Raw genomic sequence first — 13,458 nt, forward strand, 5'->3', positions numbered from 1 at the left:
TTACGAAGGAATTGATCATATAGAATGGACTATTTTAGGGAAACTGAACATTTACTGCTGTGATAATTAGAAAGGGGCTATGCTAAGAGTTTGTAGCTCTGTCCTAGTCCAAGGGAAGTTCTATTGGAACCAAAACAGCAGTCTGACAATATTGATAAAAAGATGATCTGTGTGGCAACATTGTACACAGAGTAATGAAATGCGATAGGTTATGAGTAAACACTGGTCTTTAGTGGCAGATGAGATTGATATTGCAGAAGCACCTATGCAGGCCTTCAAAAAAAGGAAAGAATATGAAAGATTATTAAGTGAGTTAATCTTTATGGGCCCTTCCTAAACCATTTATACACTCACTGTGGAATTTTTCCCAGATTAGAGATCATTTTAAGTGTGGTACGTGTAAGGCATGTGATATGACTTTGGAAACTAAGACCTTTATTCATTATGAACATACCTGATGATTGGATGCCATCCATGTGATTAAGGGCCAGATGTAGTAAAAATCTGTTTTTTTATTTGTGTAATGCAGCCCGTTTTCCTTAAAGGAAAATGAGATGCATTACAAAACTAAAAAAATGAAACGTTTCCATAGGACCACAGCCTGCTCTGAAAAAAAGTTTTTCATGCCATTCACAAAGGGGAAGAGGTCCCCTGAGGACCCCTTCCCTTTTGCGAATGGATTACCACCAGTGTGACACTGGTGGTAACTGTGATTGCTTTGCGACCGCGTTAGCGGTCACAAAACAATACAGCATTGCGCTGCGACCCGCAATAAAGAAGGGGAACACCCCTTCCTAATTGCGACTCACAGTCCCGTTTTGCGAGTCGGTAACCAGGTTACCGACTCGTAAAACAGGGATTTGGCATTGCGATGTGCTTTTTACACGACACAAACAGCGAAATTCGCTGTTTGCGATGTGCAAAAAGTTTGGAACATCTAGCCCTATGTGTCCCTGCGGGTTCCTATATGTTGGCCAAACCCATCAAAGAATCAAATTGCCATATACAACATTGTAGCAGAATCAGATATAAAGTACAAGGAGCACCCCTTATTGAACATTTCAATACTTTCAACTACCCAACAGATAGTTTGAGATGACTGGTAGTAGAAAACATTAGTTTGAACCCAGGAGGGGGTGAATTTGAATGAATGTAAGTGGATCCATCTTTTAAATAAGGTAGCTCATGGGCTTCATGAGTATGAGGAGATCTCCAGACAGCCAGCTTTTTTGACTAATGACTGTAACAGTATTATTTACTACCGTAAATATTGGTTTTGCTGCAATGTTATTTTATAATTAACTCATATGTTGTTTGAATGTGACAATCAAGAAATAGTTTCACAAATTATTCATGAGTATAATATTGGATTACACTGTAAATTGTACTGTATAGATAATGGTTCTGCTGCAATGTTGGACATTTATTGTTGGTGTTACAGCTATTTCACACTTTGTCTAAATGTTATGACCTCGAAATGTTCTTACATGTTACCTATGACTATTAACATTTGACTGCATAATATAAGGTAATTATATGGTCAAGAATTTATTATGTGATATGTTAAACATATTGAAGATATACCGGAGAGAAGTTACAAGAGTACGAGGCTAAATTATATTGAATTGGAAATTCCATATATAGAGTATTTAAGTTCATCTGCGAAAGATGTATTTGCACTTTCATCATTATGTGCTGTATGTGATAATTATCTCAGGACCGGACACACAACATGACCCTCAAGAAACTATGAAAATTATGTAATTCTGCACCAAGGGTTTATATGGTGCTTTGGGCTCACTGGTGATGAGGCATTCACAGGTGAACACGTTACAATTTTATTAGGATTTCTGTTGTGTCAGCTGCTTTGAAACTGAAATTCCAGTGTGCCAGTTGTCCTGGAATTAGCCTATTTAAACCCCTCTCCCATGTTCTTATGCCCACACAGTCAGACTCTGCAGAGATACTTTTTTCTCAGAGGTAATGAATCTCTATACCAGGCGGATACTATTGGGGGCTTTCTCATGTTTTTTTATCCCCGCATAAGTTTTAATTTACACTCTTAATCTTTTTTAGAGGTAATAATTGATTTCATCAGATGGCTTCACTTTTGAAAACTAATTGAAGTCCCCCTTTTGGTAGGATGAGTACACTTCTTATTTTGGTTAGGACATGTTACCACCTTTTTTATTTTAATGGAAGAATTAATTCTTGCACATGCACATCCTACAGCACAGAGGAGTTACCATTTCAGGGCCACAGTTATATGAATCGCCAGCCTAATGAGTGCCTTAGGCCCCCAACAGATGAAGAGCTGGTGAGCCTTCAGCTAATACATTATTTCCCACAAGTACCTGTGTTGGGACTATCACCAAATTAGCTGATCATTGGGATCACTAGGGAAGAGCCCTACGTTTCTGTTTTAGTTCTACATTACAAACACCTTTAATTATCAGTTGACTGGTATACCTCCCCTTTGTTATAGATTGCTCCTTTCAAGCATCAATTTGTCCTGATGAAGTTCTTTTTGGAAGGTTCTAATTGACCTCCAATTCCTTAGGGTCGAAACGTCAACAACCTTCTATCTCTACAACCTGGACTGAGTGTATGGCCCACAAAGAGATTTAATTGACTCATGCATTGTATCTGTATAGTGTGAATGGCTATTTATTTATTCTAAAGATAGACTGTCAGACAGGCCTGATATTATCATGGTCCCAATTTATACAATGGATATTGTTTTTTTCTCCTGTACCCTTACTTCTGCATGAGCACTTTTTTCTGAGCACTTGTATGTCATGCAATGGAGCATTATGAAATATAAATAATGTAGATATACATATATTATCCAATTTCAAGACAAGTTAGAATCCAGTTCAATTGATTTTTCTGTGTGTTGTAATGTTTTTGGACTCTTCTATTTATTTTAGGATTGGCACACTCGCCATGGTTGGGGTTGAGGGCATGTGACTACGGTTATAGAATCAGGATTGATAAATTTATTTGATATCTTTTTTAGAGCATCCATTAGGACCAATTAATGTTTTGTAGCAGCAGATGGCAGAGCAAGAAGAGGGTTATGGTGGCCAAACAGGAGGAAAAGCCACCTGGGCAGAAAGTACACTTCCCCAATTTCCTGCTCTTCAACCAGATGGGAGCCCCAGTAATTAGATTAGGAGAGGGGCTAGAAGGGGTGTGTTAAGGAAATGTAGCCACACCAGTGGGTGGATTCAGCCACATGTAACCTCCAAGGATACATTTTCTCCTTCTTAGATTTTGAAAGAATGATGCATTCTGGGATTGATTTTTGCCAGACTTCAGAGGAAATGGTCACCAGAGAGGGTGGCACCCTAAACCCCATTTGTCAGGGTTGCCCTCTGCTTGCCAGCCCAGGAGCAAGGATAAATATGGCAGAGCTGCTCTGCTCTTCCAGAACTATGCTGGAAGAAAATACTGGAAAAGAAGGACTGCCCTGCCTAACCCCTGGTCTGCACCTGAAGGACTGCAGCCAGAAGGGCTGCATGAACTGCATACTCTGGGGTTCACCAAGAAAAGGAATTTGCCTTGCTTCTACAGCACCAAGAGAGGACTCCCTGCAAGCAACAGGTACAAAGCAGCTGACCAGAGTCCCCTGCATGAAGTCATACAAGAAAAGCCCAGCTGGCCAGCAGCCACTGGCGATTTGAGTATTCTGAGCAGGTGTGTTCTGGGAATTGTAGTCCCAACTTCCAAAGAGCAACTCAGAGCTTCTGGAACATTGGATCAAGTTTGTGGACACTACAAAACTCCAAAAAGGACTTCTGGAAGAAGATCCAGAAGTTTGGAGAAATTTGGAGCTACTTTGTGAAAAGGTTCCATAAGGTGATCATCCCATCAACAAGAGTCAATCTAGCGAGGCTGAACCACTACCCATTTCAAATAAAGAGAAGGGATCGGAGGATTTTGTGGTCCAGTGTACACCCTCCAGTCAAACTGATAATATAATATAATACACTGTTCCAAAACTGGTGAACGGGAAAGGGGAGAAGTCCTGATAATCAGGAGCACAAGTCCTCACACACCACATTTGGTGTCATGCTTCATCATAGGACAGCTCCTCGTCAGGCCGGCACTGCAATGCCTGACGGGCACCCCCCGAAGGGGGGCTCTTTGCCGGAGATCTTTTAGTTAATGATGAAGCCGCGGAACCACGTGTGGGTCCGAAAAAGAGGAAAGAAAAAAGACAAGAAGAGGATAAAATTGGCTCAAAACCCTCACTAAATAATTTATTGTTCGCTGTTGGGAATTGGTCAAGATTAAAAAAGTAGCAAGGGAGTGAAACAAGAGGTAATGCTCAGACACTCGTACAAAAATCAAGACAAAGGAAGACGGTAATTATCCGAAGTCCCTCAGTATAAGGTCAATATACGGTCGACATGTTTCGCGTCTCTCATGGTCCAACAGGATCCCTTGACGCTTCTTCAGGACCTATTTATTCATTGGACTTCTCCAATTGAAAACAAAGGAAAATTCATCAGCTCCTGCAACCTAACGCTCACAGTCAAGACGTCATTGGTCACTTACTAGAGGTAAACCGGACTGGCTTCCCTTTCCTATTAGTCACCCTAGATACAGGGAGAAAAATGAGATTAATAAATTGCATAACTACTTCATCTACGCTCAGGGAGTAGTACATATAAATGCAAAGTGAAAAATAGTGACAAACTGTGCAACTCATAGTGATAAAGTGGATGGTAGCAACCCATGCTCGTGATATATAGGAGGGCTTACCATCTCTATTTAGAGGAAGTGTTTCATGGGATCACGCAGGCCTGTTGCCCGGTTCACAATGAATCTAATTGCAAGATAAGCATAAGCAATGACAAAAGGACAAAATGTCTCCGTTACTAAATCATCAATAAGATCTATAACCTGGTCACTGGAAGTAAGCAGAAATTCATTATATAGTAAGTGGTGCAACACTGGGTACAGATAAAATGTAGCATACATCTATACGCATATAATAAAGCCGAAATAGAGCAGTATAACTACAAATATCTCATCATTAGTTACAAGATGATAGTGATAATAACCCTAGTATTGGGTATATGTCCAAGAGGTCTGTAAATAGACAACCTTCAGGGAAAGAACTACAACAAGAGAAACAAGTCCTAGAATTACTAAAGGTCGGAGAGCAAATGTGTGAAGGACACTCAGTAATAAGTGTGAATGGCAGTGATAGGGGGGCCAGGATATACTATCTGTACTGGCTACCTTCCTATTATATGCACAATCACCTTAAAATGTAAATAACACAAAGCCCAGGTGGTAGGGGGATAAATGTTACATAATGGATAACAAGCCGATTACTGTTCCGAGTAGCTAGACAAACAACAATCCCCAGCCAGGCTGGTAAGGGACATGAACGGGAACAATATCCCTAAGTATCGCGTCCATAACGTTCTAAACGGACCTGGAGCACTTACTTGTGAGGTTACCGGCGTGCAATGAGACACCTACCCCCGCGGCTGCGTTCCCGAATATGAGACGAGCCTAAGAACTCAAAGTATAAATAACCCGCGCGCGGAGCGCGCGTTGAGCAATAAATCAATTTGTTACCAAGCAACCATGTCAAGCTTGGTAAGAGAGATCTCAAAAGGGAGAAAGGACTTCACCTATGAGGTCGCTGTAGTCTTAACCACTGCGGCGGCCATCTTAGACTGGTGAATAATCACCAGAAAAGCAGATAAATATACCAGTCACACATTCTGAGAATAAATTGGTGACTCGCCACCCACGTGACTTATGAGGACAACGGTCATCAACTCCTTGTATAACTACAAGAAGGCTTCTTTTAGAAAGCGTGGAAAAATAAAAATCACAACTGTGTGTTGTGATCAGGGACTCTGTCAATAGTCATAATGCATCAGTCAAGACCAGGGGGGGGGGTGGGGTTCAGCCTGGATTTGTCAACAACCAACTACATAGAGAGATTGAACCAAGGTATGTCATCATTCAATCCTCGACGGTGGGTATTAAGTCTGTATACCCAACGTTGTTCAAGCTCAAAGAGAGGGCGAGTACCTGTCAGGGCACAGGTCTGTAGTACTACCCACCACATGTCATCTGGTGTATGATTAGATTCAATAAAGTGGATGCTTAGTTTCGTCGTGGCGCGTCCACAGCGAATGTTGCTGCGGTGTTCGTTTATCCTTACTTTCACAGATCGTGTGGCCATCCCTACGTATCGCAGATTACATGGACACGTGATCAGGTAGATACAGTTGCGAGTATTGCAATTGGTATGTTTCATCAATCGCCATGTTAGTGAGGGTTCTAGTTCAAGGGTATCGACCCGTTTGGTTAGAGAACAAACATTGCAATTTCCACAGGGGAAATGACCCTTAACTGGAGGGAGGTCCCAAAGTGACCTTTGACTGGTCGGAGTTATGGTGGGTCTTGGTCGAGTATGTACCAGCATATCTTTAATATTGGAAGTTCGTTTAAAAGCAAAAACAGGCTTGGGGATGTTCTCGCCTCCACTGCAGAGGACCGACCATCTTTTGTTAATTATTTTTTTGACTGCATTGGAGAGTGGTGTAAATGTAGATACACAGGTAAGTTTGGTTTCCGTGGATTTAGGAGTCAACTGTAGTAGGGATTCTCTGTCACTGTATTTGGCTCGCTTGTAGGCTGTGTTAATAACCCTCATCGGGTAATTACGGTCATGTAGTCTGGTCTGTAAATCAGTTGCTTGAATAGTAAATTGTTGCAGGTTACTACAGTTCCGTCGAAGGCGTAAAAACTGAACCACTACCCAGCCTGAATTCCAACTTCATCCCGCTGAAGCTCTGGAGCTTTTCCCAATTGACAAGATTTCCAGGAGTTAAACAGGACCTCACGCTGAGTCAAACCGACAATGTTGCACTGAAAACCAGCCTGAAGAGGAGCCTCGACTGACGACGAGAAAAGGCTCCAGAGAAGAGACTAAGGGCCTCATTACAAACCTGCTGGTCTCATAATCGCCAGGTTCGCAGATGGCGGTTGGACCGCTGCCAATGCAGCGGTCTGAGCGCCATATTATGACTGCATTAGTCGCCCCGCGGTCAGACAACCAGCACCACCAGAATTTATCATTCTGATGGCCTGGCAATGCTGTTGGTCGTAATCCCCAGGCCAGCACTGCCCTGTGGATTATGACTTAGTACTCCTCCAGTGATTTCATGGCAGTAGCACTGTTATTAAAAATCTGGCAAAGAACACGTGCATGGGACCTCAGGGGGGCCCCTGCAATTAGCATGGTCAATGCAGGTGCCCCCTGGCCAGCACTCTTGCAATGATCACTGTCTGCTTTGCAAGGGAGATGGTACACTCTGCACACTACAACATTGCCACATGCTAGATTACGAGCCGGAGACACTGCTGTAGGCCATTTCCCACTGGGCCAGTGGGCGGAATCTGAGATTTCCACCCGCTGCCCCAGGGGGGAAACTCGTAATGGGCCTGGCGAGGAGGCAGCTACAATGGCAGCAACCTCCCTGTTGGGATTTCGGTGGACGGGTGAAGGTCAAATTTTGACCGAAGCCCACAGGTCCATATACCCGACTTGGCTTCATCATGGTTGGCCTCTTTTGCCCTGATCAAGTGCGACCAGATGTCCCTGGTTAGTGCTTTTTGCTTTTAGGCTTCTAGAAAGCACATGTTTACATTTAATCTTTAAAAATGTGTATCTCCAGTTCCCCACTTTGGATCATTGTCATTTTAGTGTAATGTTAAAGATAACAGCATTTCCTATTGTTATGGATTGGTGTTGAATTTTTAGTGTGTGTTGTGTTTTACTCAGTTACTGTTTTGTTGCTATTTATGGCTACATGTACATACGTTTTGCGACTCGCAAATCAGTTGCATCGCTATTTGCAACTATGCAAAAAGTGAAATGGTATGTTACAATGCCATTTCGGAGTCCCAAATAGCGATGTGACTAATTACAGAATCGCAAAAAATTGTGACTTGAGATTGCGACTCGCAATTAGGAAGTTGCCATTTGCGAGTTGCAAACTGAATGCACAAGGCAGTCGCAAATTGCGCATAGTCGCAAAAAGACCGTTTTGCAAACCCAGATTAGCACTCCAAACAGGTGGTAACCAGAACCAAAGTATAAAAGCAGACCCAGAAGGCATCAGCTTTTTTCAAAATGGCTGCACTTCGCATGATTGCATGGAGGAGGAGAGTCCAGGCTTCCCAGCAGAGGAGGAGGAGGCGGAGACAGGAGAGGATATACAGAACCAGGCAGACCATATTTCAACAAACTGAGGGGGAAATATATGACAAATACAGACTGTGCAGCGCAGTTATCATAGAAATTATTGAACTGCTGAAACCTCAGCTAGAACGCCAGACCTTGTGCAGCTGCTCCATCCCCACACATGTGCAAATGCTCTGCTCACTACACCTCTTGCCCTCGCTTAGCTACCTGGGGGTGGTTGCTGTTGCTGGTGGGGTGTCCCAAAGTGCCCTGAAATTATTTTTATATGGTTTTTAGATGCCATACTCACAAACATGTCCAGATACATATACCTACCCAGTAAAGGGGAGGAAATACACAGCACCAAATTGGACTTCTACAGAATTGCAAACCTTCCCCATGTAATACAGTGTGTGGACGGGACACATATACCTATATGTCCACCTGCAAATCTGGAATATGTGTTCCGCAATAGGAAATGTACTCACTCACTCAACATCCAGATGGTATGAGATGCCCATAATGTCATAACTGATATAGTGGCAAAAGTTCCAGGGAGCACACATGATGCGTACATATTCAGACACAATGGGATACACCAAATGTTAGAACGTGGGGCGTTTGGTGAAGGATATTTATTAGGTACTGTGTAGTACACCACAATGTCATAAATACATGTCACTGTCTAACCATGTGAGGCCATGCTCATGTCTGCTGTTTTGTTCCTCAGGTGAGAGTGCATAGGCTCTGAGGCCATGGATACTCACCCCATATCTAACACCTGCCAATCAGAATGAGAGGCGCTACAACATTGGACATCGGCGAACCAGAGCCGTCATTGAGAGGACCTTTGGCATGTGAAATTCACATTTTCAATGTCTGCACGAAAGTGGAGGTGCACTCCAGTATGCCCCTGAGACTGCATCCAAGATTGTGGCGACATGTGCCATCCTACACAACATAGCAACCAGACGTGGGCTACACCTCACCCTAGATGACACAGATTCAGAGGATGAGGAGCAAGAGCCACCAGAATGACAGCCTGGGGATTGTAGCATCACAATGGAGGGCAGATGGAGACGGGACCACATTGCAACTCACTACTTTGGCAGGTACGTGGCAACCGTTACTGCACTCACAAATGTAGGACACACATAGCCAGGTTGTGCAAGAAAAAACTTTCCTTTAATATCAGGAGTGTATCTTATTGAAATGTTGGTGTTTAACTAGCAGTAAAGAAGTAACATGTAACAAAGTCAGACACATTAATATCATGTGCCTCAGGCTAAACCAAGGGAGACAACATCACACCCTCCTACGGCTACGTCCACCATGGCCTGTGCCTGGTTGGTCCCCTGATGTCTTGCAGGCACTGCTACTACGCAGGATGTGGGCATCTGAGGCAGAAGCGCTGCTTACGCTTGATATGTCCTCACTGTCCTGAGGGGTATCACCAATACCTCTTGCTGCCTGGGAGGTATGTATGAGGTCAACTGCAAAAGTAATGCTCCCTAGTCCCCTTGCCACATCTCCAGCAAAATGGTCTAGTTCCCCCTGGAGCGTGACAGTGCACCTTGACAGACAGGTAGTTGTGGTGGCTAGGCAGCCAATGGACGGACTGAGCCGTTCCATATGTGCAGCTGTGTTGCGCTCTCTGAGACTAGCATGGACCCGATCTGCAACCATTTCCCTACACAGGTCATTGATGGCGGTGGTGAGGTTTACCATGTTGGTGTTCATGTTGGAAAATTGAGATTCATCTTTGGCAAATCCCTGTGTGAGGGTCTGTTGCATTCTGTGCAGGTTCCGGTTCATCATCTGCATTTTTTTGTTTTGCAGGCGGTGACTGCTCAGTAGGGATGCCTCCAGTCCAAGGAATTGTTCAGTTGTGACATCCTCCTCACCTGCTTCATGTGTTCAATGACGCCATCTACGCCCAGACCCAGCTGTTCGCAGTGGCCGACTCACACCCATTTGTGGCCCCGGTGTCAGGTTTCTTGCCTCATTGTTCTCATCTGTCTATTCTGTGGTCTCACGTGCATGGTGGACAATCGGTGTGGTACTGCACTCCCCTGCAGATGTGCTGATTGCCTCGTCTGTTGCCATGGTGGCATCGTCATCTACCTCCACTCTAGGGTCATCAGTGGATACCTGAGGGTGACCTGTGAGACACAGGGGATACACTGCCAGTGCCTCTCTGGTGTGTGGCAGATCAAAATAAAAATTCCTAAACCGTTGGACTACTGTACTACATTGGTCATAATACACTGTCCTTGAGTTTGGCATATTGACATGGAACAAATTTGGATGATGCATGCTTTTGTGGACTGTGGTTGTGTGCATGGTGGCTTGAATGGTGTAAATAAGTGAGATTTGCTACTTACTTTTGGAGGTTACAGGTGCTGAACTGTCCAGGTCCCAAATCCCACGACAGCCTCTGGCTCCAGAATGGTCTCCACCATGCTCTCTAGAGCTGTAGGAGGTGGCACTGTGGATGGTCCTCCACCTGTTCCGTGCACCTCCCTCAACCGCTCTGCCACCCTTTCCTTGGTTCTGGACCTGAGGTCTTACCATCTTTTGCAAACCTCTTCGATGGTGCAATGGCTGACTCCTATGGCATTAATCTTGCTCTGTATGTATAGCCAAATCTTCTTTTTTTGTGTGTCAGGGACACTCATTGCTGCCTCGCCAAACAGGACCTCATGGTGCAGGCAGCACTCCTCAGTCAGGACCTCTAACTCTTTATCAGAGAATGTCAGCTTTCTCTTCCTCCCTGCAGTGGTTAGCTCCTTAGTTTGATTTACCATAGCTGCAGTTGCTCTTCTCAGCTGGGTGTGCCTCTGCTGTAGGTGCTGGCTAGACTTCTCCCATTTCCATGGTACTTCCTGGTTCTGATGTCATCATCTAGCACCAGGAAGGGTGTTTTCTCTTTTACTTTGCAGCCATGCGACACAGTCGCAATTTGTGACTCTGTGACACACCCATGTACAATTTAGACAATCACAATTTGCAAGGAAGGTGTTCCTTTGTAAAATCTGACACAGTGATGTTTATAGTTTTCTGAAAAAGTGACCCATCATTGGCAAGCCATGTGCAGAGCCTGCAATGTGTTCAAATTCCTGTGCATCGACAACCCAGGTGTAAGAAATGACACAGTGGCGCTGGTACATAAAGACAACAAACATAAAATAGTTTGGCAAGCTCAACTACGCCATGGATGTTTTCATACTTCATGTGGGAGTTCTGAGGAGACCACCACCACCACTATCACCTCCACCACCACATTGACAGTGCAGGAGAAGGAAGCGTGTTTACTTCCAGCGGATTTCCCTCAGCGACCTCAGGGAGGATGAGGTCATCACATATTACAGACTCATGAGGGAATCATCATTCAGCTGCTCAACTGGATTGTGCCAAGAATGCAGCCACCAACTGATAGGCCATTCAGCATCCCTCTGCAGGTCAAGCTGATGGCAGTCCTCCAGATGCTGGCATCTGGTTCATTTCAGAAGACAACAGCCAGACTGACAGGAATCTCCCACCCATCTTTCTCTGCATTCCTACTCCCTGCCCCGGGTGCACTCATCAGCCTCAGTCCCTCATTTTCCCCAAGACAAAACAACAACAGATGGACACCAAGCAAGGCTTCTATGCGATTGATCGGTTTCCACATTGCTTGTGGGCTGTGGACTGCACACATGTGCAACCTTTCCTCCAGCAGCAACATCACACCTGTTTTGCAATAGAAAGCACAGCTATATCATCAACGTCCAGGCAATTGTGACCATCTGAGGATGTTTACAAATATGCTGGCTAAGTACTCTGGGAGTGATCATGACACCTAAATCTTCAGGCACTCCATCATCAATGAGCACTTCCAGAATGGGCGATATGGTAAACTATTGCTATTTTATCAAACATCCTGTACATGTGCGGTTTTTACTAACAACATTTCACCATTACTACCCTAGCTAACATGTCTCCTCAAGATCGCAAGACCTTCAAAATGTGAAAGGACTAGTATCACCATATCAGATAGTTTGCAAAGGGGTACAGGCAAATAGAAAAACTGTACACTTCTGAAAAGGCGGTGGGGCTTGGAATGCCCCTCATTCCCCATGACCATCATCAGATAGGCCCCACCTGCTCAGGTATCATTGGTGACACCAGCAGAAACACCACCAACAACCACATGTGCCAGGAGGCCCAGCCAGGAGAGTAGCTCAGGATTCAAGTAGTGTATTTAAAGAGAGCTAAGGGAAATCACCTCCAGTTTAGAAGAAATAAAGCAGGAGTAGGCCACTCTGCAGAGATGATAGGACACTATTGAGATGCCCCTGCTCCAGGTGTCACAAATCCTGTGAACTTGCATGGACTTTGGTGGAGGGGGCTATGTTTGGTCAATATTTGTTTAGCTATTCAGGTACAGAGTTAGTTAGCGTTTAGGCGAGTTAGTGGTTAGGATAGATTTAGTAGAGGTAGGATTCATATTGTAGATGTTTTTATAGCTAAGGGTTTTCCTAGATGTTGGTAATTTAAATTTTGTTGTTAGCTGTTTGTAAATCATGGATGTGGTCCCCACCTGCCTGGATAACCTCAATCATCCCCGGCATTAAGCACTTGCTAAGTGGGGGCCTTCCTGCATGTGCCTTTGTGCAACTACCTGCAAAGTTAGTAAATGTTGGAAAATGGGTTATTGGTAAGGGCAGGTAGGTACCTACACTTAGCAATAGGCCGCTAACCTCCACTTAGGTCCAGTTAGGTCTCAGTAAATTAAACCCAGCTCAACCCTTGGTAGCTTGGCAATGAGAGTCAAGGCTTAACTTAGGAGACAGAGTGTAAAGCATTCAAATATCACAAAACAGTAATTAAATAAAACACAGGAAACAGTTTAAAAATCCAAAACCAATTTATAAAAATAGATTATATTTTTATCTTTAGAATGACACCAAAACAAATAACATCGGATAAGGGGAACCAGAGATATGAATTTTTAATTTTTTTGTTTTTTTTTAGCACCTAGAAACAAATAGTGCCAATCGGGTCATCTGGTTGCACCTCGACCGGGGCAAAGTCAAAGTTTAAGGCCGACCGCGATGGAGCCCTGCTCGGCTACAGGCTGCGAGAGGCCTCGGTTAAAAGTTTACCTTCACACTTAGGGGGTCATTCCAACCCTGGCGGTCGGTGTTAAAGCGGCAGCCAACAGGCAGGCAGTCAAAAAAATGGAATTCTGA

Source organism: Pleurodeles waltl, chromosome 4_2 (genome assembly GCF_031143425.1).
Source record: "Pleurodeles waltl isolate 20211129_DDA chromosome 4_2, aPleWal1.hap1.20221129, whole genome shotgun sequence".
Classification (NCBI taxonomy): domain Eukaryota; kingdom Metazoa; phylum Chordata; class Amphibia; order Caudata; family Salamandridae; genus Pleurodeles; species Pleurodeles waltl.